Genomic DNA, 25767 nt, shown 5'->3' with positions numbered 1-25767 from the left:
ATTCCTGGATGCTGCACGAAACTAGTGAGGCTCCCTTCTTTGTCAAGACCAAGGATGCACAGCCTGTAGGGCTACAGTTTATCTGCGCTCCACCTCTGATTTCTTACTCCCACGTATATCGCTTAAGGCAGTTATTTACTAAAGCTAATAGATAAATCAGATCCCCTCTTATGGAAACATCTGGCTGGGCGTTCATTGCAAGTTGTCTGTATGGAAGCCAATTAAATCTATGCAAACCTTTGGAAAGCTGATTGTGGGGACAAAAAGAAATCAGGAAAATAAATGTACTAACTTAACTACAAGATCTAACTACAACACTTTTGGAATGTTTTTGGTTTATAAACGAGGACTGAACTACAGACAATTATGTCACCCACATTCACTTTTCACCCAATACTGCTGCAGCCTTGACTCAGGATGACTTAGTATACAAGTATTATCTTTATGTACATCTACATGACGTAACACTTTATAATAATGGTACATGAATTATCATGAATTCATGCATGAATTCATGCATGAAAAAGCATGAATTCATTCATGTAGTACTTCATGAACTATCAGTAATGTACAAGGAGTCATAGTACAATACGTTAATTAATGCATCAATTAAGGTATTTCAATCATCATAATTTCTGATTTATTAATGATGTTCATGTCTTCTTCAAAGGTATATCTGTAGTTAAAGTGACAGGCTAAAGAAACTGAATTGTAGTGTTGTAACCATCATTAACTTAAAGAGGCGCTATGCAGTTTTGGTAATTTCTTCGCTGTTTTCTCGCTCTTTGCTCGCAGGTTTCTCTATAGAGCTCCCCCTACGGCTTCGGAATAGATATTTGGCAGCTCCTACTGTATGTTTACTTGTGTCTGACTCCTCACTCGGTCAGGCTGCCATTTCCTCTTTCTCTGATCCTCCGACAATGCTTTCCTAGCTTTCTGCTTCTTTTTTGCCGGATCAGCCATAATGATGGCTACCTTGTTAGCCAGTTCCTGAATTTGCGTATGTGTGTAGTGCCGTGAAGCAATTCGTTACATCGCAAGACCTGATATGACGCGATACTTTCTGACGGCCGAAAGTTGCAAGGGTGTTTTTTGCGCTCACAGGCGCTAGGGGAAAGCGAGACGACCACCATTCAACCCGAAAAAAGTCATATAACCATTCCACTGACTCCGAAGCTGTTCAGTTAAGGTAAATTGAGATAAAAAAAACTGCATAGTTCCCCTTTAACATTACTTCTTCATTACTTCTTCATGTTTGTGGCCCTTCAAATAAAGTGCTGACCTGCTCCATCTTTAACATTGACAAATAAGATGATTAATTAATGGTAACATGATGAATTAATGAAGAAGTAATGTTTAGTTAACAATGATTACAACACTACAATTTATCAGAATATATGTACACTGCTGTGTCTGGTCAGTTTTTTGAAGACGACGTGAACATCATTAATAAATCAGAAATTATGATGATTGAAATACATTAATTGACATATTGTTCCTGCATTAAGTCATGCATGACATATTATTAATCCTTGTACATTACTGATAGTTCATGAAGTATTACATGAATGAATTCATGCATTTTCATGCATGAAGTCATGCATTAATGCATGATAATTCATGCATTATTATAGTGTTTCCATTTATTAAGTTAGTTACTTAGTTAAGTCTCTTTTTTGCATGAGAGACATGTTAACAAATTACATATATGCAATAAGATGTGTCACCACACACACATCAATGATACACACTGATTACACTAACTTCAGAAATATAGCGAAAGTTTTAATTTGTAATAAACAATGTTTTCTGTATCTCCAGTGGTTCCAGTTACATTGTGCTTTGTGAATGATGAACACATAACCAACACATAACCATCCTTTCCTTGAAAGACATTGTGGGAGTATAGATACCTGGGGTCCTTACATAGGCATAATTTATGCCTATGTAGGGGGGGGGTTACATCTGTGTGGGTCATACAGAAAACCTGAGAGTCTGTTTCGTTGAGAGTGTAGATAGCCTTCAAGTCCAATAATCCACAGTAGGAGTAGGCAGGCAGATCTCTGATACCTCTGGAAATCATCCCACAGAAATGCACCAAGCGTTCTTTATCTCTGAAAGATATAAAGGACATTAGCATTCACAAAATTGATTTTTCAACAAATCCATAATAACACTGATCTTTGTGCAGCTGGTGTGCAGCGCAGTTGGAAGTGGTCTAAGAAATGCTGAGGCTTGCAGTATCATTAGTCTTTATCCTGACTTTTTAGCTAAGTCTGTAACACCTCTATATCCACTGGATGCCCTATGCTTAGGGATGTTCAACTGAGCAGTGATTTTATTAAATAATTCCTTAACAGCAGTACTATATTACTATTATTGGCTGGGTTTTAAATAAAGTGTAAAACTGACATATTCTTACAAACACTAGCGTGAACCGAGCTTTATTTCTCTTTCCTTCCTCTGTTTAACATCAGGAAATTCAGGCAGTGACTGTGTGAACAGGAGTGTGGCTGACAGGGGCAGTCGTGCGATGATTGGTTTACGGATCTGTGCTTTTTCTAGTGACTTCAAGGTCACCGAGATTTATAATGAAATGGCTTATGACACTTTAGTAAAAGCCACCCAAAGCTGATGACAGGAAAAAAAAACGAGCCGACCACTTTAGAGGAATCTGCTTGACCTCATACTGTGATCCATTACTAGGATGTGCTGTTGTCTGTTTTTATTATAACACCTTACAAAGATGTGCACGTTAGTTTCAGCAGACAGAAGGTTGTTAAGGACGGCATATGGAGTGTGGATTTGATAGACAGACAGTATATGGCGCACACAGTATAGAAGATTAGAAGAACGGTGTGTTTCAAGCTCCACTCAAACTGCAGTTACAGACTACTACACGAAAGCGCAATTAAATATGATTTAAAGGCCAATCTGTAATGGCAGTGTGCTGCCCCCTATTGAAATATTATTGCTCTCCTACTTACTGTTTTAGATGGTGATTTAGTGGGTTCTGTCTAGTTTGGTTTATTTCAGTCGTAGCTCCAAAATATAATGTGTGAGCTTTTGATTGAAATAGATTTCTTTATTTTGGAGGCAGCCAAAGCTTTGTTCTTTTGTTAAACAAAACAAATCTCTACTCTAAAATAATGATGGGTTCACAATATTCAACCCCTAAGCTTATTTTCAATCACTCTTTAACTAATGTGAAAATCACCATAAAAGCAAAAATAAATAAATGCAGGCTTTGTTTCAATCATTAACAAAATTCCATTACCAACACTTGGATATGAAACTTGTTACACATAAAGTTATTTTCAAGGCATGGTTACTTTGCACTCTTATGGAACGCTGTTGATTTTTATGGGATGCATATGGCTGCATTTTATTGTGCTCATTTAATCGCTTTAAACTAGGATTAACTTTTTGGAGGGGCAATCCGTTATATAACGTCTCCTTACTCAAAGCTTTTCACCGCACGGTTGCTGCAAATGTCTCCTAAGCACTGCTCACAGATTGGGGTGTCAAATATGAGGCTGTCACAGCAATTTTTAGTGGAAAAGCCCTTCCTGCTTTTAATGGCCTGACCTACATCCCAGTTCAGAGGGCTAATAAAGGCAGCCTGGTGGAGGTCCTGGAGCTGCACAATGTCACTCACAGATCCCCAACTCAGCAAGATCCGGAATGGGGCCTGTTGCTTTTACGGGCCCCATTAATATGCATTAACTCCTTTTCCAATGTTCAAGCGCAGACAAACAGTCGCTGCTTACCACACATCAGCCAGGTAACAGGTTTTCTTTTAACCTTTTATAAAACACAATGAATTTTGACATCATAAAAACCTATTGCAGAAATAAAAGTTTATGTTACTTCTACTCCACTGCATCTCAAAGGGAAATATTGTAGAGCTGAGACCAGTTATCAATCAGTCAGTCAAAAGAAAATTAATCAGCAACTATTTTGATAATCCATTAATTGTTTCAATCAATTTTCTACCAAAAATGTCAAAGTGTTACTGGATCCAACTTCAAAAATGTGATTATTTGATGCTTTTGTATGTCATTTATGATAATAGACTCATTTTGTTTGGGGTAAGGACTTTTGGTCAGATAAGGTTTAGCTTAGGTTTTGGGAAATTGTGATGGGCATTTTTTAATTTTTTAGAACAAACAAAATAATCGATTAATCAAGAAAATACTCGTAAGATTAGTTAATAAATGCCTTAAAATATTGTACTTTAGACTTCCGTACATTCATTTGACAGATACAGTAACTAGTTACTTTGCTGATTAAGGTTTTACAAACAAAACACGATGATGAACAGGTTGAACTACCAAATCTATTTTTTATTGATTTACTATATAGACTATATTTAATACTATCACAGTGGGCAATTTTCTGCATTGCTTTTAATTTTGACACTTAAAGTATATTTAGCTAATTGTACTTTTACTTGGAGTATTGAGTATTCTTACAGCGTGCTTTACTTTTACTTAACTAAAATGATCTGGATACTTCCTCCTCCACTGTCAAAATATGTTTTAAAATACAAAATGAGTATGCAGACCTATAGATCTAGTGAAGGGAACAATAAGGAAACAATAGGAATAGGAAATGCTAACATTTACATATAATCACTCAGCCTGCCTCAGCTCCAGTCGCTACCAAGACAACATACAGCTCACCACAGAAACCTACACAATCTGGTACCACTCCTCCCACACAATAAACCGATCTGGCACACAGCGAGTTGAATCAATCATGGCACTTTATTATCCTGTCACTAGTCTGCTTCCTGCAAGTGTGTTTACCCTGTCCATGGCCCTGCGATTGTGGCTGTTCAGTGTACATTAAGACAGACATAATTGAGATTGTGGGCGGCCGAAAGTGCAGGGCTCAACCTGTTGTCGTTAATCTGTCATATTGTCGAGAGTCACAGCAGCAGTGACCTATAGGAGGCTCCACCTTGGAGGCACGGCTGATGGCGCTTTGTTGCCCATGGCAGAGGGCCTCACCTATTTTGAGTTTATTGGTTTGCCACCAACGGAGAACCCAAAGAAAGTGTGATCTATTGACCAACCTCTGACTTCAATTTCTTTGCTTTGCTCCTAATCAATGTTAGGTACTTTATGATTAGAAGGGACACTCTTAAAACTCATCACCTCTACAGTACATGCTGGTATTCATGATTTAAGTGATTAAGGATCAGACTGGCTTTGGGGTTCTTTTTTTAAAGGGTTGAAATGAAATAGGTTGGAAATATGTTGGAAAAACTCAAAGGAGCAAACAGCCAATGCCCAGTATGATGAAATCTTAATATTGCGCTTTGTAATATACTAAATTATACAGGCAATCAATTTGAATTAATTGGTAACCCTTCAGATAGCAGCAGATTCTTTTTTTTAAATTAGATTACTGATGGTTGTGCTGAAAATGTGCCTTCACTTTGTATAAATTAAAGCTCTGGAAAAGCATTTACAAAATAACAAGATATAAATGAATGCAATCTTACTGTTGGAAAAGGTGCTTTTTACAATCACACAACATATTAGAAATAATAGCTAAATCTTGCCTCAGTGGCCTGTTATTAATTACCTGGCAAATAGGACCTGTCTGTTTTCAAACTGAGTTATAGTGGTGGTGAGAGATCACCAAAGAAAATTAAACAGCAATCAAAGTACATTTCTACCATCGTAATTCGGATTGTCAGGATCACCTTTCTAAGATGGCTCATAGCAGCACAACAAATCCTAGTTTTTATTAAGTGGCTCAATATGCTGATGTTCATATTTTATATTTATGCTACATCACAACAGTGTCATCCATGTGTCCTGCATTCTTGTTATTTCTAGTATGCAACATGATTTATTTGATTTGATTTATCTAAATATGAGAATGCTGCCATGAAACTGAATTTAATTGATAGTAAGAGAAGGCGTAGCTTCTAAAGAGTCATCTGTGTGGCATCCACTGTGCAACGCAGCACGATATGTTTACGCCACAATAACACAGAAACAGCAGCAATAACACTGAGCCCCCTGGAAAATTTTTATCACATCATGCATGCCTTTTAACCAGCCTTGATTTTGCAATGCAAACATTCACAATCGCTTAAATCTCAAAGAGGATGTAAGTATCTGGCTCTGTGTCTTCAGAATGTGGCTTCTTTTATAGTGGGGGGTTATATCAGCCTGGAGACCCATAAGTTATGAAATGTCAGGATCCTATGCATTCTAATTGAGTGTGGAACAGTTAATGGCTGTGGAAATTCAGCCACTTGACGTCGTATTCCCCCGTGTGCCGTTTCACAGCCAAGCCCATGAGCCTCAATTAAATGACAAAATGGGTCCATTCTTGAAAATAACAACAATAAAAACACAAGCCTACATGGCAATAATATCAGGTCTCGCCTTGAATCAACAATGGTCACAGCTTGCAAATGACTAAACAGAGACACTGTGATAAGCACAGACACAGGGGGGGCTTATGTAAGATATATCTTAGCAGCTTAATGTAAGAATATATTGTACTAGGGCGGCTCTATTTTCTCTGTAAAGGCCAGTGGTGGAATGTAACTAAGTACATTTACTCAAGTACTGTACTTAAGTACAGTTTGAGTTTAAGTACAGACTTGTACTTTACTATTTCTATTTTAAGCTACCTTATACTTAATACTATATTTCAGAGGGAAATATTGTACTTTTTACTCCACTACATTTATTTGACACTTGTAGTTACTTTTTACATTTAAAAACACATATGCTTACATGATATGATGCAGTTTTATACTACTAATCCACCCAGTAGTACACACAGTATTTAAAATTGGCTCCACATTGATGAACTACAACATTAAAATGCTCTTGCATGTATCAGTTAGTGATAAATGTAGAATAATATAATATACTTTAGCTTTAATTAAAACCGGGAAAGGAGCCATTCTGCAGAATGAGTATACAGAATGAGAACTTTTTATACCTTAAGTACATTTAGCTGATAATAGTACTTTTTCTTAAGTAACATTTTTAATTCAGGACTTTTACTTTTACTTGAATATTTTTAGACTATGGTATTTCAACTTTTAAGTAAAGGATCTGAGTACTTTCGCCAGCACTGATTCTTAATCATCAATCGATCATTTGGTCCATAAAATGTCAAAACCCCAACATATTCAGTTCAATATCATAGAAGAAGACCTGCAAATAATCATGTTTGAAAACCTATGAATTATTGGCATTTCTGCTTAAAAGATTTAGAATGAGTGAGAAAAGCATTTAATTACTTCAAGCTGTCACACAGCAGGTAAAACTCAGCCTGCCCACTGTACCCACAGGACCAGCAGAAGTTTTTCTCAGAGTGAATAAGGCCTACTTTTTCTACTGAACTAGATCATGTCCCAAAATCTTTCCCCAATAAACTTAGTTACCTATGTGTTACTGAGTAAAACTTTTAAAATCCAGAATCAATAACACTTAAACCTTTTCCCATTTTCAGCAGATGTCTGCAATCCATAAATACACATGGAGCATGTCCTATTAAATCCTGTGATATGGAGAGGGGCTAAATATTGACCCAATCCTGATTGGAGTAGATTTTTTTCACACTCTTGCTTATTGTTTTTATGACTCTTTGACTTTAACCCCTTTACTGCTTCACTGATTTCATGCAACAAACAATAGCTTTTCAATAATTCAATTTATAGCTCGCCATAAAATGGAATTCAAAGGACAATGTTGTTGCAAATGAACACGGAGGCTGCTTTTGGCTCCGGCAACATTCCGGTTGCCAGAAAAAAAAAGAGAGAATATTTATTTTACGGTTGCCTCACATTCCCATTAAAACGAGGAAGCTACATTTCCAAGTGCTTGGTATAAATGTAATATACAGCGTTAAAAGAGACAGATGGTAGAGTGAAACTCTCATGTGGCAACCCTGTGCAATGGTACCACTGCAGCCAGCGCCAATGAAAAAACCCATCCAAAACCATCCAAGGCCAGATTAGATCTATTAATACATGTTCATGTGCATCTATCATGAGCCTGTTCACATACATGTTCATGTGGGCAGTCTGATCCTGATGCACCTGTGGCCACATCTCATTCGTCATTTACTGTTCACGCCAAAACCCTAAGAAAAGATATGTGAGAATGGATCTAAGACACAAGCACAGACACAAATTACCATTCGATTTATTTATCGAGGCCTTTCTGTCAATCACAACAATAATCAGAACTAACTTGTTCAAATTTTGAGGAAATGAAGGATGCATTCCCTCCAATTTTCAAGTTGGAAGTGGCAACTATGGCCATGATGAATATCTGAATAGTCCATCTTCTTCCTCTCATTTCTCCTAACCTTTCCTGACAGTTTAGATATTGCCTACCTGGTAATTTGCTCGACAATAATTGTTACTGTGAGATTTCCCCCAGCCTTTAACAAGGATTCTTAACACCCTCTGTAGGTGACAAAATGCAATTACAAACACAAGTGCCCCATCGTGACTGGTCATCAGCAGCTGCCACCTCCATTCCCCAGCCCCAACTGGTCCCATTAATGAAAAAGACAAAAGTCATGCAGACAGATTCAGTAAACATTTGCTGCGAATAAAACTTTAATTAAAATATATGAAGCTGGTTTATTGATTAACAACATCAGTGATTAAAGTGTACGGCTGACATTCTTTTCCAGGCTGGCTGTTTTGTTCCCTCTCAGAGATCATTTAATTGTTGCGCGGCTCTGTTTATTGATAAGTGTGTTTGATGAATGCAGATGCGGCTGTTTGGGGAGTGGGCTTGCTGATGGAGCGATCATATTGTGCGAAACACCAGGCTCAGGCAAGAACAGCTGTTGCGGCTCCATCCACTGGGACGCCATGTTTCACCACCACCCCAAGTGCACATGCAGGCGCACTGCTGTAAAGCTGCAACCAACATATTCACAGCGTCCTAACAACTCTATGAATTTTATGACACATCGCCAGAGCTCTCTCATCTCTGTCCAGCACTAAAACCTTAATTGTTGAACTAATTGCTATGGCTATATTCATCCCACTGGTAATCCGTTGGTGATTACATTTTGTGTTCAATACCAGGCTTATCCTTTAATTAAAAGGATTATTAACCTTTAAAGTAGAGCCATGTGGGATTAAACCCTCGAATGTAAGTGTCAAAAGCATTTTTTTACAAAACAAGCTGAGAATGAGGTGCATCATTTCAATCATAATCAGGAGACTATGGGCTGGTCTACACATTAGCCTTTTTAAGGAGCTACAACTTCAATAAGCTATCATCCACATCTCCATGCTGATACAGCACTCCTGGTGGGCTAACAATCAGCACAAATACATGGATAATGATATAGGTCTGACCAAGAGACAATGTAAACATGGTGAGAATAAGGTGACAGGGTGAATGAGTCACTGGTAAAAAAAAAACAATATACAGTATATATATATATATATATATATATATATATATATATATATATATATATATATATATATATATATACCACGATAAGGTGAACCATCACCTTATCGTGGTGGAGAGGTTTGTGTGTCTCTGTGAACCTGAGGGCTGTGTTGTCTGGAGCTTTGTGCTCCTGGTAGGGTCTCCCAAGGCAAAGTGGTCTCAGGTGAGGGGCCAGACAAAGAATGGTTCAAAAACCCCAATGAAGAAGCAAGGTAGAGATGGAGTGACCCTGCCCGGAGGAAGCCCGGGGCCCCCGTCTGGAGCCAGGCCCAGACGGCGGGCTCGTCGGCGAGCGCCTGGTGGCCGGGTTTGCCACGGAGCCCGGCCGGGCACAGCCCGAACAAGCTACGTGGCTCCCATCTCTCCAGCCCATGGGCCCACCACCTGTGGGAGGAACCGTTGGGGTCGGGTGCGATGCCACATGGGTGGCAGTGAAGGTCAGGGGCCTCGGACGGACCAGACCCGGGCGGCAGACGCTGGCTCTGGGGACGTGGAACGTCACCTCTCTGTGGGGAAGGAGCCGGAACTGGTGCGGGAGGTGGAGCGCCACCGGTTAGATCTGGTGGGGCTTACCTCACGCACAGTCTCGGTTCTGGAACCATACTCCTGGATAGGGGTTGGACTCTTTTCTTCTCCGGAGTTGCCCAGGGTGTGAGGCGCCGGGCGGGTGTGGGGATACTCACAAGCCCCCGGCTGAGCGCCGCTGTGTTGGAGTTTACCCCGTGGACGAGAGGGTCGCCTCCCCACGCCCTGCGGGTTGTGGGGGAAAACTCTGACTGTTGTTTGTGCATATGCACCAAACAGGAGTTCGGAGTATTCGGCCTTCTTGAGACCTTGACTGGAGTCCTGCATGGGGCTCCAGTGGGGACTCCATTGTTCTGCTGGGGGACTTCAACGCACACGTGGGCAATGATGGAGACACCTGGAGAGGCGTGATTGGGAGGAACGGCCTCCTGATCTAAACCAGAGTGGTTGTTTGTTGTTGGACTTCTGTGCTAGTCATGGATTGTCTATAACGAACACCATGTTCGAACATAGGGATGCTCATAAGTGTACCTGGTACCAGAGCACCCTAGGCCAAGGTCAATGATCGATTTCATAATCGTTTCATCTGATCTGAGGCCGTATGTTTTGGACACTCGGGTGAAGAGAGGGGCAGAGCTGTCAACCGATCACCATCTGGTGGTGAGTTGGGTCAGGGGGGTGGGGAAGACTCTGGACAGACCTGGTAAGCCCAAACGTGTAGTGCGGGTAAATTGGGAACGTCTGGAGGAGGCCCCTGTCCGACAGACTTTCAACTCACACCTCCGGCGGAGCTTTTCGTGCATTCCTGTGGAGGCTGGGGGCATTGAACCCGAGTGGACAATGTTCAAAGTTTCCATTGCTGAAGCTGCGGCGAGGAGCTGTGGTCTTAGGATCTTAGGTGCCTCAAGGGGCGGTAACCCACGAACACCGTGGTGGACACCAGTGGTCAGGGAAGCCGTCCGACTGAAGAAGGAGTCCTTCCGGGATATGTTATCTCGGAGGACTCCGGAGGCAGTTGCAGGGTACCGAAGGGGCCGAAGGGCTGCAGCCTCTGCCGTGAAAGAGGCAAAGCAGCGGGTGTGGGAGAAGTTTGAGAAGACATGGAGAAGGACTTTCGGTCGGCACCAAAGTGTTTCTGGAAAACTGTTCGCCACCTCAGGAGGGGAAGGGGAACCATCCAAGCTGTGTACAGTAAGGATGGGACACTGTTGACCTCCACTGAGGAGGTAATAGGGCGGTGGAGGGAGCACTTTGAGGAACTCCTGAATCCGACTAATACGCCCTCTATGTTAGAGGCAGAGCTGGAGGATAACGGGGATTGTCGTCGATTTCCCAGGCGGAAGTCACTGATGTAGTCAAACAACTACACAGTGGCAAAGCCCCGGGATTGATGAGATCCGTCCAGAAATGCTCAAGGCTCTGGGTGTGGAGGGGTTGTCCTGGTTGACACGCCTCTTCAACATTGCGTGGAAGTCTGGGACGGTGCCAAAGGAGTGGCAGACTGGGGTGGTGGTTCCTCTTTTTAAAAAGGGGGACCAGAGGGTGTGTGCCAATTATAGGGGTATCACACTTCTCAGCCTCCCTGGTAAAGTCTACTCCAAGGTGCTGGAAAGGAGGGTTCGGCCGATAGTCGAACCTCGGGTTGAGGAGGAACAATGCGGATTCCGTCCTGGTCGTGGAACAACGGACCAGCTCTTCACTCGCAAGGATCCTGGAGGGAGCCTGGGAGTATGCCCAACCGGGTCTACATGTGTTTTGTGGATTTGGAGAAGGCGTATGACCGGGTCCCCGGGAGATACTGTGGGAGGTGCTGCGGGAGTATGGGGTGAGGGGGGTCTCTACTCAGGGCCATCCAATCTCTGTATGACCAAAGTGAGAGCTGTGTCCGGGTTCTCGGTAGTAAGTCGGACTCGTTTCAGGTGAGGGTTGGCCTCCGCCAGGGCTGCGCTTTGTCACCAATCCTGTTTGTAATATTTATGGACAGGATATCGAGGCGTAGTCGGGGTGGGGAGGGGTTGCAGTTTGGTGGGCTGGGGATCTCATCGCTGCTCTTTGCAGATGATGTGGTCCTGATGGCATCATCGGCCTGCGACCTTCAGCACTCACTGGATCGGTTCGCAACCGAGTGTGAAGCGGTTGGGATGAGGATCAGCACCTCTAAATCGGAGGCCATGGTTCTCAGCAGGAAACCGATGGAATGCCTTCTCCAGGTAGGGAATGAGTCCTTACCCCAAGTGAAGGAGTTCAAGTACCTTGGGGTTTTGTTCGCGAGTGAGGGGACAATGGAGCGGAGATTGGTCGGAGAATCGGGCGCAGCGGGTGCGGTATTGCATTCAATCTATCGCACTGCCAGGACGAAAAGAGAGCTGAGCCAGAAGGCAAAGCTCTCGATCTACCGGTCAGTTTTCGTTCCTACCCTCACCTATGGTCATGAAGGCTGGGTCATGACCGAAAGAACGAGATCCAGGGTACAAGCGGCCGAAATGGGTTTCCTCAGGAGGGTGGCTGGCGTCTCCCTTAGAGATAGGGTGAGAAGCTCAGTCATCCGTGAGGAGCTCGGAGAGAGCCGCTGCTCCTTTGCGCCGAAGGAGCCAGTTGAGGTGGTTCGGGCATCTGGTAAGGATGCCCCTGGGCGCCCCCTAGGGAGGTGTTCCAGGCACGCCCAGCTGGGAGGAGGCCTCGGGAAGACCCAGGACTAGGTGGAGGGATTATATCTCCAACCTGGCCTGGGAACGCCTCGGGATCCCCCAGTCGGAGCTGGTTAATGTTGCTCGGGAAAGGGAAGTTTGGGGTCCCCTGCTGGAGCTGCTCCCCCCGCGACCCGACACCGGATAAGCGGACGAAGATGGATGGATATATATACTGTATATAAAATACAGACAGCGAAATCTTCAAGGCCTTTCACCTCCAAAGCAGGTGAGTTCAAAGTTCAAAGTCAGCCTAAGTCGAGCGTGATTGAAAATCATTGGCGCTCTTGAATAATAAGAGTGCATTTTCGGACAATGACAGGGATGGATAGGTGTGGTTGGCGTGCGATGACAAATCATTCATCTACATGAGGCGTCTTCATGTACACCTTCGTGAGAAGTTGTACGGAGGCACACAGACTCCGATTAGTATATGAATACATGAATATAAGAGTTGATACCATCAGTGTTGCAGGAGCTGCTGCGGTCATCCAATGCAGCATCACTTGATCAATACCTGCCCTCATCAATAATGTAACAAAACTATTTGGCACCAACGAGGTGAACATGAACCATGAGCAAGAGACCATGATGCTGAAGCCCCCGCTGAAGCTGAGTCAAGCAGTTAGAATCAAGAGCTGTTTGCCCATGCCAGAGCCATGCTGCATTATCCAAAGCAAGTCTTCATTTGAATGTCCTAATTAGTTAATTAGTTGGTGGTTAAGGATGATATGAGCATCTCATCAATCTCTCTATCTCTAAAAATAAACACCCTGGGACGGCAGTGGTGAGTCATTAGAATACTGATGACTGTGGGAAGTGTCTGTGAGGATTAGAGGTCTGTTTGTGACACTCCATATTTCCACCAACCACCCGGCTCCATAAAAAAGACTAAAGATCCATTGCCTGTGAGCATTGTGTGGATGACAAACCAAGCATGACATAATGAGTTTACAGAAAGCTCAATTAATGGTTTTTCATGCGTAGCTTTTGGGATCCATTTACTTGCTTATTACTGAAGGAAAATGATAATTAGACATGAGAATGAAAGTTGTTGTCATACACACACATTTTTAAAACAAGATTATTTTTAAGGAAGTGCGCTTTTAAAATTTCAAAAAGGCTGTTATCAAAGTGGGTGTTTTCATCAGCCTTGGTCGTCACATGGAATTTGAACAATTACTTCAGGTAAAGTAACAGCAGTGCAGACATAGTTTGTTCTTCATTTCTGCAGTGGAATTTATGAAGGAAGGAGGAAAAGAGAGGGGAAAAGAGGAGCAAAGAATAGGTTAAAAATAGTTAGCATATGGCAGAATATGATTGAGTTTCCAGGGCTCTGAAAATTCACTCTAATTATTCAACGCGATCCCTCTGTCATCCTTTCCTATATGCATTCCTTCGCGAGGAAGTGCAAGTGACTCCCAACTAATATACATAATTCTGCTACTTAATTGGCACGGATCGGGTGAAAGTGGGCTAGGAAACCTCCTTAGAGACTAATAGGGGCACATATCATTGGCTCCATCAGAACAGTAGTCCCATAGGTGATAGAAGTCAGCAAATATTTCATGAGCTGCACTATCAAAGTACCTCACCTCTGGAGTCCTGTGCACTATCCTGCGAAGAACACTTCCGAAACAGTTCTGCTGTCAGGTGTATTTATAGCAGGCGGGCTGATGACTGATGCTAATGCTGTGGAAATTATGCAGTGCACTATTGCTGTCATAACAATATGTTAGACTTAAACAGGAAGGTTAACTAAACTAGTCATTTAAGCTATAAGTGGGCCACTGGTGTACGTCTGCGTTCACAGGTACGGATTAAGATTAGTGCTGCAGTAACTCCAATTGGTTTTCATAGACACAGTCCTAGATTTAGCCTAGTGTTGATTTATATAATTTGGTGCTACGGGTAAGATTTGCTCTAGGGCTAAATGGGGTATTAAGTTAAATTGCCATTGAGAAAAAGTCAAAGGTTAACCTTGTGTCAGAAGATAGACGAAATAATTGAAAATGTCCATAACGTAGATTAGAACAGTAAGTGATTAACTAAAGACTAAACTAAAAAATAAAAAATAAAAGATTTACAGACCTATGTGAATTTATTGCAACAATATGTGTGTGTTGTGAGTATAACAAAGCTGCATATCTGACAGGGCTGCTATTCTGAAGCTATTTGTGTTAAAAAATATTAATGCTATTTGAAAATGACCTGCTTTAAAAGCTTTTTTTGGAGGAGTCATTAGCACTGATAATTAGTTCTGTGTGGTTTTATAACAGAGAGAGAATATGAGGATATTTTGCGCTGTTCACTCATCTCCACATGAGATAAAGACAATAACTATAAAGAGATTGAAGAATGATTTCAGAACCAGTATATTACAGCATTACAAGGGCAGCTGTTTATTCAACATGACATCTTTGTATAAACATACACGATACTTTTGTGCGTGTGATCTGTACGCATTTTGAGCTATCCACATGTATGTCTACGCCATATTGACAATGAGAACATATGTCATGGTAGCTTGCTGTCACGTGACGATTTGGTGTCTGAGCCCACCCACCATTTTGGGATCCTATGCTATCGGTTGCCAGGGGCAACAGTGTAAGAGCAACACAGAGATGGAGCAGAAAGACGGCTCGAGGAATTAGCATCATGGCCAACGGGTTGGGTTTAGGAAAACAATAACGGGGTTGGGTTTAGGAAAAGAAGAAAGTGACACGCGGGACACGAAGGAAACGTGACACACGGGACACGATAACGTGGATTTTCGCCCTTTCATACTACTCGCTATGGCGTAAATTCGTAAAAGATAATGTAAGTCAATGGAGGCCAAACGGCGTTGATAAACACGCTAAAAAGCGAGTATGCGTCTTGATAACACGCCAATAATGGCATACGAATTGCCACTTCATGAGATCGGATTTATTAGGAAATGTATGTGCTGTTTAGTGTTTCCATTACTTTGTATACTCCTGTACCAAGTAGTATTGAAAGTTCCATTAAACAAAACCTGCATGGTTTTGCTTGCATCCAATCACCACAAGCGTTTCTTCAATTTAATGCGACGTGTGATTGGCAGCAGCTGGTATTGGAGGGGTGGTGGCATTTTATGCAACTGCATTCTTCCATTCAAATGATGGGTATCGAATGAAGCAGAATAAAAAAGGTAGAAAATGAAAAGTACTCTATTGGTATCGGTATCACTTGAAGGGTACTGGTATTGGTACAGGTATCGTAATTTTTTAAACGATACCCAGCCCTAACAGGAATGCATGGATGGTTTCATTAACCAACCAATCTCTGGTGTATTCCTATAGGACAAGGCCCTTTAACCTTTCTGAAATGTAGACTGCCACAACAATCAAAATGGTTGGTCCCTTCCTCCTCTGATTGTACATGGTAATCAGTGCATTAGCAGCCTTTTGGTTGAAACCTTCAGAAACACCACACTAAATGGTAAAACAGCACCACAATATAAGGTTGACACTATATCAAAACAAATTGTGGCCACTAAAGGAATCAATTTTTGACATTTCACCTCCATCTATTCAGAGTTCACTGACCCTGGCTTTTAAATTTACAGCTCTGTACAGCCTCAATCAAAGTGTTTGTCAGCAACGCATTTTGTCCAAAGTTTTAGTGTAACACATTGCCGATCATGACATGTATGGATTTAATGGGCCCTTGAGCCACCCTTATATATCTTATGTCATGCACACAGGATTAATATCTAGCTCTCAGTGTAATAACACAGAAGGAGATTTGTGGATGAGACCCCCATTTCTAATCTTAGATCTATTAAAGTGATTCCGAATGAATCATCAAAGCTATTGATGTCACTATGGGCTTGTTGGCTAGATCCTGGAGTCAATAACAATTTCTGATGGGGTTTGTAGGAATGGTCACAAACAGTAACTTTATATGAGATATTGTAATATTTTCTATTGAAATATATATATATATATATATATATATATATATATATATATATATATATATATATATATATATATATATATATATATATATATATATATACACACACACACACACACACAGTGAGCGTGTGATATTTTATATTTACACTTTGGTTCTCAAAGATTGGGAAACATCTGACGCTTTTTTATGCAGGATAGCAAAACTATGAAATGTAAAATGTTCAGTTCTTTTTGTGTTTTTGTAGAGATGAGAACTTCATGTCAGCAGTCAGGAAAAAGATACCAGCAAAGAGGAAAATATAATCCCAAATCTTTCTTTTTCCAGGAACAAACACAACCCACCATTCAGGCTTCTTTTGAGAATCAGAGAAGAGAAGCTGAGGATTCCCTTTAAGCAGCAGAGATGACTTTCTCCATCGCGGTGAGAGGCTGTTCCGTTAGCCCGGGGAGAGGGATCATGAGTACAATATTGACTTTAAATTACAGCAATAGCTGCTGCTCATGCTGTCTCAGGACCATGCTGCGGATCAAACACAAAGATCAGGCCAGGATTAGGAGAAAGCCACTGACAAGCACCGAGCTGCCTCTCTGCTGCGGCAGCACGCGTACTCATACAGCACCTCCCAAATCTCACCCTAAGCTCTCCCCCGCCTCTCAACATGTAACACACAGACCTTACACTCATCTCATTTGGATTTCAAAGCCAAAATTGATTACAAACTAAATTATTGAAACACAAGGGGTAAAGGTGGCTGGTGTGTGTGTGTGTGTGTGTGCGTGTGTGTGTGTGTGTGTGTGTGTGTGTGTGTGTGTGTGTATATGTGTGTGTACATGTGTGTATGTGGGTGCAGACTTTGTCAAGGCAGATTTATTTTGAGGACTGGAGGACGGCAGCATTTCCTCCCTGATGGTGAAGACTCTCACGTTTGCTCACAGGATACAGCCGTGTTCTTGCAACGCCTTGTAACTGGGCTTTTATTTTCCTTTTCCTGGCAGTTAAACACAAATAACAGCATGGATGATGTGCTGGGATTCATTGTCTGCGCTCAGGGAGGAGTGCAGGATATGACTGGTGTGATAAATGATCATGCCTTGTGCTTGGCGTGACAAAGGAACTGCGGCACAATCTGCATGTGCTCTATCCTTTCGCCATCATTAGGTGTAATTGGGACTCATGGCGAGGCGTGTTCTTTTTCCGCTGTGGAGTATCGGGGAATGAAGCTTCAACTCCTAATAGGACGAGATACAGAAAGGAGACACGTCCAGGGCCACTGCCGGTTGTAAAGTATGCCCCAATATCACACGGCTGGCCTAAATTGAAGCTCAACAGATATGTGCTTATGTCAAATCTCCTTAACTCTAATGTCAGACCAACTACTGTCATGTCAATCTACCCTTTTTTGATGTTGACCTTCTAGGGGGATTATTGACATCTGTCTGAGGAAGGTGGAGCATGTTCCTTCACTCTAAACACAGCATTTATGCAAGAAAACACAACACTCAGTCAGGCACTGATTACAGTGCTGCTCATTAGCCATAATGGGGATACATGTGGAATTTACAGCATTGGGTAACAAGGTTAAAAACAGACTCATGAATCCTAGTATTCATGCACCCTTTTTTCTTGCAGCACTATAATTCATCATTAAGACAAGAATATCCAAACACAGCTGAGTATATACAGCAAGTTGGGACTAAAATGGCAGAGTAATAATAGATGTGGAGGGGTAAATGAGCGTGCAAGTTGCCCCTGTTTGTCAACCAAATCTCAATACTCCAAGACCCCCATGTGCACTCTTTAAATGCAGTAAGCTCTAGCAGCAGTAGAAACACAAAGTGTTTGTTTCATGACCTTAGCCTGTATATCCTTTCCCCTCCTTTGAATCAAAGCCCCCACACCATCTTTAGCATTTAGAATTAATTGCACAGTTATCCTCAAATTAATTCCTAACTGTTTTACAACACACAGAGAGAAAAGGGCAAACCAATTATTATTCTGTTTTCACCTTACAGAGGGGGATATTATGCAAATGATCCTCTCTACATGAGAAGGAAAAGGGGCTTTATTTTCCTCAGCAGATGCTGCCTAGACAGTCTAGCGATCTGTGGGGGACAGGAAGTGGGGATGCTGGGAAGATCTGATCGCTCCACCTGGCTTCCTACTGACTCCATATCCAAGCAATAATAGAAAACAAACTGATTAATTATTTATTTCAAAGAATCGTTTTTTTTCTATATTTCATGCTAGACAACTAAGGTTAAAAGGAATGTTCCAAGTGCTGTCTGGAAGTATTTTACAACTTCGGCACTTACGAGCTAGAGGTGTTTCTTGATGGAAGACAAAGTCCCTTGGCTATGCAGACCTGCAAAATGTTTTATTTGCTGCTTTCCCAGGAAGAGAATACATACTAAGAAAGAGCACTGAGCCTGTGAGCCAGACATCAAGAAGTGGCGGACAGGATGACAATGCTGGGTTTAGAGAGGACAGGGGGCATCTCACCTCCCTCGGCTGCTCTGCACTTCTGACCACAGCGAGTGTTTATTAATCGGAGACCTTGAGACCTCAGAGAAGTTGCTAAATGAAGACTAAAGCACAGACACGCAGCACTTCCAACTTCTTAACAGTCAAGAGCCATAATGGTTTGCAATGAGCTGATTTAAAACCGGCTTCTTCTTCCAAGGTGGAACAAACAAAAGCTTTAATGAGCAGTAATGATGAGTTAAGGTCAAATCACTTATCATCTTTACAAATCAGGAGAAGATGTGCTCATGGAAATAAGCTCCCATGAGTCCATCATCACCTCAAAAAACTGCATGCAGTGGCACAGCTCCAGGTGCTCGAGCAAATTGGGCTTTCGACGTGGGATGGATCAAATGCCGGCTCAATATTCATTATTCTCCCTGACTGTGATCTGCTGCAGTTTTGTGAGTGGGTGAGGGTAATTGTGTACCTCATTGTGCGCGTGTTTGGACCCAAACTTAATCATGATGTCAGGCTGTTAATAAAAGGTTATTAAAGGAACAAAGATCCAGGTTTTACATATGTTAGGCAGGGGAGGTCTCGGGAACTCCTGTCTCTGAGGTAAACACGGGCCTTCATGACAAATGATGCACATGCTGAGATCAGATAGTTAACAAGGGATCCCCTTATTAACCAGGTCTGCATAGATAATTGGCACTTGAGCCTCACATTTTGAATCTGGCCTGAGCAGTGTCATTTATCAAGAACCCGAGCATGCTGTCAGGGCTCCATAATAAGCTGCAGTAACTGATGAATCAAAATTAAGCAGATAGATAGAGAATGAAGGAGGAGAAAATGGGCCACAGCCACATTGCTTAGATTGATATTCAGAATATTAAAGCAATATTATTTCTTACGGGGGGGGGGAGATCTACACTGCATTAGAGGCAATAGTTGTAAGATAGCTCCAGCCCGACCGCGCCATGATGAAGAGTCTCAATGTAGATTGCAACACTTTGCTCTAATCTGCATATGCTGCGTGCAAGCTGTTTGACCTGGGGAGGGATAATTTGTGAATTGTTGGCTTTCGTAAGCCATCTTCAGATATTTCTTCTAAGAATTCTTAGGAGCTCTTTAAATATAATAACATTTGAAAGTTATTTAGCAACAAATTTGATTCGAATTGATTAATGCTAAACATTCTCTAGTTTTAGCTTTTCAAGTAAGCAATTTCTGCTTTTCTTTCTGATATATGATGGATTGAATATTTGGGGGTTTTGGACTGTTATTAGGATAGAAAGAGGAACTACAATAGGTCACGCTCAGGGAAATTATAATGGCCATTTTCCCCATTTTTCTAACATTTCTACGTCTGCTATGACTATTACTCAAAAAAACTATTAAATAATTGGCAGATTCATAGATAATGTAAAATAATCATTAGTTTCAGCCCTAAGTCAACATTACAACTTCCATTTGCCAAACATAAATATGACTCATACAAAACAGTAATAGATTTCATTGTTGCCTCAGGTTCAGTAATAACTATCACAGTTTAAGCAAATTGTTGTTATAAAATACAATTGGCATTTGCTAAACAATGCAGGAGCACATTATGCCTATTACTGCTGCACAACTCATCAATCAAAATAATTATAGCAGATACAACTTCCTCATCAGAGTAACACAATTAGGTGCATTCATTCCAAATTCATTAGTTTTCACTGGCTGGTCACTGGTATGTTTTCATAGCCTTTTAATGTGACTGTAAATGTTCATGTGTGTGTTCACCATCCCTGTTTTTATCTCACTGGTATATAAGTGTAGATAATTACAGATGATGGGCCGGTGATCAGCTGCAGGTATGGGAGCCACCTCAGGCCTCGCCCAACCTTGCACCTCAAGCACTCCCCTGCTCTGTCAGGCATGTTTGGCAGCGTCTCCTTTCCCTAAGTCTCCAGCTGTCCAGTGGGGTGCGCCAAGTCACAGCAGGAGTGCCTGCCTTTCCATCTATGGCCCGTCTCTTTCTATGAGTGTGAGATGTGTGTGTGTGTGTGTGTGTGTGTGTGTATTTGAGGGGGGTGGAGGGGGTCGTCTCTGTACTCGCATTACTCACTAGCAGACGGAGCCCGCTGCCAGCGCCCAGCATGTCCGCCCACACGCCCCTGCCCTGCCGGTTAGACCTCACGGTTGGAGGAGATGATGGAGAGAATCTGGGATCCAGGAGGGGGGTGGATCCAGAGGAATCTGAGAGACAGAGAGAGACAGACAGAAGCCCAGAAGCTTACCTCCATCCCACAGGCCGATCCTCGGACAGCCCGACCTGATATGGTAGTCTGAAGTCTCCTTGTTGGGGTTCTTTTGGGGGGAAGCAGGAGGGGTGTTTCTGTGAAATGACAGCTAAATGATTTGTTTGCTTTTAAATGATCCCCTCCCCTTATTAGTGCACTACGCATTCTACAGGCATCTTTTTTTGCAAAGTAGCTTTATGTTGTTTTTGATGTTGACAGTGCAATTTCAATTAATTATCACATTTTTATTTGGCAACTGACTTTACAAGTAATTAATAGAGCGTATTTCCAAAACCAGAACAGATAATGTGTGTTTGCAAAAAGCTTAAGAAGCACCACTTTGTGCTTGATGTCTGTTTAGAGTTTACGTAGTACATTAGTAGAATAAGTGACTTTTAGCATACAAAGAAAAAATACAAAATTTATATCTAAATGTAGCAATTAGCCATATGTAAGGAATGCTGATTAGTGAAGAATTGAGCAAAATATTATTGAAATCTGCTTTGAAACAATAAAAAACAGCAGTCAGATCATGGTCACTACAACCAATGGGACAGATTCTCAACAACCAATTCATCCAAATAAAAGTAAGTAGGGCTCATTACTACCAGCCAGCATTACTTTCATGTGCCCACAGGGGGCTCTAGTGTACCACACATTTTACTGCCCAGACTCTGTTAGCGGTTGTTCAGAGACCAAGGCGCTGATTGTGTTGAGGGTAGACCTTTTTGAACTGCTGTGCTGTACGATTGATATAAACATTAACCAAGCTTATCAGAATATAAGCATGATGTAATGGTGCAAATTAAATACAAAACAGGATAAAACAAAATAATCTTAAACAAATCAGAGATGTACTCACAATGTAGCACTGCATCAAAGTGGTACAAAAATTCTGTAAAAAGCTGAAAGCCTGAGTGAATACACACCTTATCTTGATCCTGATATTTCTTACTATACTATATGTGTGTGTGTGTGTGTGTGTGTGTGTGTGTGTGTGTGTGTGTGTGTGTGTGTGTGTGTGTGTGTGTGTGTGTGTGTGTGTGTGTGTGTGTGTGTGTGTGTGTGTGTGTATGTGAAACTCCAAGGTGGTGAACAGTACTTGATGAGCTAGCTCTGGAGACCTCTGAATTTTAATGATGTTGGAGATGATATTGTGTGTCCTTCAGCTTGTTATACTGACACAAGCACTCCATAAATCATCATACCTAGCTATCGTAAAATCAATACCAAACTGCTACCTCAGCGCTAAACCGTAATAAGTTTTTCAGCCATCTAACAGCTTAAACTTTGCTGTAATGCTGTTCGACCTATAGGTTAAGATCAGAGCATGCTTAATTTGTTTTGTAATAGAGACTTTCTAATCCTTAATGAAGCGCCTATTAGGAAGGCTTTTGTTGGCACATTGGTGATCAGTTGGTGGAACAGCCACTGCAATTAAGTTTGAATCTTTGTCCTGAAGCAAAAAAAAAAGGAAAAAGAAAATAAAAAAGGGGGTGGAGAAAAAAAAAGGAAAGCTTGAACGGTCAATAAATGTTAATCCAGTAAGAACTCGTCTGCGGCTTTGAACAGGACTCACACTGTTTTTTTTCACATGCACTTGTTTCATCCTTCCCTAAGAGAGGCCATCCCTTAAGGATACTGCCACTGATCCTGAGACCAGACTACCACTCACTAATAAGAACCCATGTGTAAGCAATATTGTCCACATTAAACACATTATTACCAGGCTTTGTGTAAAACATAAGCCATAAATACATTCACAGAAATTGCTCTTACAGAACTGGAAAACTGTAGTTTCTCCTTAAGAATGGAGAAATAATAGGACTGCTATTAAGTGATTGTAAGAATTCATTGCTATGTTTATCTTTGTCTTAATTTTGCACTAAAATGATCTCTGCATGCTTCATCCAAACAACAAACAAGATGCAAATAACAAAAGAAAACTGAAAATGGCAAGCCTCATGTAACCTTGTGGGCTTGTTATTATTTTTTTTTTATAGAATGATAGCTATAACTGGGGCAGGATTTCTGAGACACACAACATATGTAAAAGCCTTTGCACAAGAGAGAAGCCATTGCCACAATTTCTGAAGCGTAAACAGCTTATGAAAGTCAAATGGATATGTGGCATAATCTGACACGGCGAGTCGCTGCTTCAAAAGCATCCCTAACAAACCACGAATGCCAGACAACAGAGAGGTTGCATGTTTTGAAATGCTCCACAGGTGATATGGTATGCTATATGCTATGATATCAGCCAGTCGCAAGTTGACAAATGAAATTAATCAGGTATTTAAGATGAGAACATCAACTTTTGTTAGAAAAAAAAGTGCTAATGAACAGTATTAAACCAAATACTGTGTATTTCATAAGTGCCAGCTTTCGGTTTACACTCCAGTGAGCGTAGTATTTACAAAAGGCTAACATGGGTCCCAACGCCAGGGTCCCAAGATTAAGCATTAAAGTGGAGATTAAGCATTAAAGTGGCACCACTATTGTCTTATAACTCATGTTTTTTGGCAAGGGAAACACCCACATACCCATGGTTTTGGGGGAAGCTGACATTGGCTGTGATTTACACACAGTAAGAGGTGGTGACCAATTGTCAGAGGTCTTGCAGGCTGACCCTGAAACATCTGTGTTTAGGGTCTGTTGCTGATTACACAGCAGACGAGGCAGCTAAGAGAACAATATAACCATGGCAATAGTGCAGCCTGAAAAATATTAGCCTTGAATGGCAGCAACACATATGTGATTTTTGAATGTGATATTGTGGCAAAACAAGCGAATGTATTCCCAGGGGTCCAGTAATACTGAAAAAAAATGCATTGCTGAGACACTATGCAGTCCCAATGTTAGATATGATGGATATGTGTTCTGTATTGTCAAAAATAGTTTGTTAAAGATGAATCATTACTGATAAATCTTTATGCCTGAAGGTGAACTTTCATGTCTTTGATACCAATATAAAGGTATAAATCACTCAGCATTGTATGTAACTTTTTTTTTTTTGTTGTTTACATGTGGCTCTGTAGACAAGTATTTCCAAGAGTTTGAAGTGATCAAGAAAAAAACATTAATTTAAGGCAGACAGAATTTTACAACTGATAACTGGTGCCACTGTTATGAAACTAATTTTAAAACTCCAGAGTTTCAGAGTTTGTTTGTGAAACTCAGAATTATTATAATCAAAACCCGTCTGATGTTGGAAAAATAGTCTAATTAATTTTTTTCTAAGAATGTAAATATGAAGACTTATTTAATAATGAAAATATATAATGCTGTTTTCAGAGTTTCAAAGTTCAGACTGCAATTGTTTACATAGTTGTTTTTTTAGATATTAGGTAATGCAGTTTCCCTATTAACACACTTGTCCCTGTTTATTTACACAGCATGTATGTTATCTTCATTGTCACTCAAAATCTGATCAAATTTCCAAAGTATGTTCTATACTTCTTTTAATAAAAGAATAATAAAATATTCTATTTGTTCTAAAAAAACGAAATTCTGATTGTTGCCACCATCCACCACTGTCTGGTAAACAAAGCTTGTAGTGAAAGTGTGACTCTGTGACAAAGTTTGAATACCAAGGGATTTATATTCACATAATAAAGAAATGACTGAGTATAAACCCAGGTCTTTTCAAAAGACTGCAGTTTGTTTTATTTTAATCAGATTATGACAGAATTGTTAGCTTTTTATTCCGACGTTTCATTATTAACTTGGTGGCGACATTGCTCATGTTCAAACTTCTAAGATAACCTGTTCAAGATCAATGAAAGGACAGCTATACTTGATTTCCTTAAGGTGCATTTACCCTTTAAGAAAGGGGAGTCAGTCTGGTTTTGTGTTGTTTATGCTTTATATGCTTTGGGAAGACATAAAAAAAACAAGAGCGTTTGTTGCACTTAAATATCTCCAATGTTGATGTTTAATAAGGAATAAATACTTACACAATGTCTTTGGGTGCGATTCACAGTCGGTTTTGTAACATCATTGTTGTGTTTGTTCAGAGCAATGGGCCCAGTCATGAACTTATGAAAGATGTTGACATGGTGACTTTGCAGAGAAGCCTTTTTTTGAATACAGGGGTAAATTGGAGCAGCCTGGTATCTTACACGTCTGTCACAGGCCTCCCATGTGGCTGAGGCTGTTATGGACTGGCGAGGCCAAACTGGGGCAAGGCGCTACAGCAGGGGGAGGGGAGGATTTATACCAAAGGCCAGAGCTGGCATCCGTCAGTGTGGGCGGGTTGGGTCGTCTTTAGCGTGACCTGCCACCTCTGATGGAGCTCTAAAAAGTTCAATCTGACCCTAAATGCTGAGCAGTTGTTCCTCTCTGTCACAAGCCTGTGTCATCTGAATGAAGACCACATACTGTAGTGTA

General features: G+C 41.2%; 1 long non-coding RNA gene across 2 annotated transcripts in view; it reads right to left on the bottom strand.

Moving 5' to 3' along the window:
- Positions 1-1833: 1833 nt before the first annotated feature.
- The window catches only part of LOC114564370 (uncharacterized), an 87129-nt gene continuing 63195 nt past the window's right edge, over positions 1834-25767 (bottom strand). The window contains exons 4-5 of one of the 2 annotated variants that reach the window (XR_003693740.1): positions 21376-21473; positions 1834-2114 (exon numbers count right to left, since the gene is read on the bottom strand). This is a non-coding gene — a long non-coding RNA (uncharacterized LOC114564370). Of the gene's footprint in view, positions 2115-21209; positions 21474-25767 lie in introns of those variants that run through there. The other variant, XR_003693739.1, reaches the window with a different exon arrangement.

This window comes from Perca flavescens, chromosome 11, assembly GCF_004354835.1.
Source record: "Perca flavescens isolate YP-PL-M2 chromosome 11, PFLA_1.0, whole genome shotgun sequence".
NCBI lineage: Eukaryota > Metazoa > Chordata > Actinopteri > Perciformes > Percidae > Perca > Perca flavescens.
The sequence above is the reverse complement of the archived record's forward strand: the minus strand, read 5'-3'. Positions and strand labels throughout refer to the sequence as shown.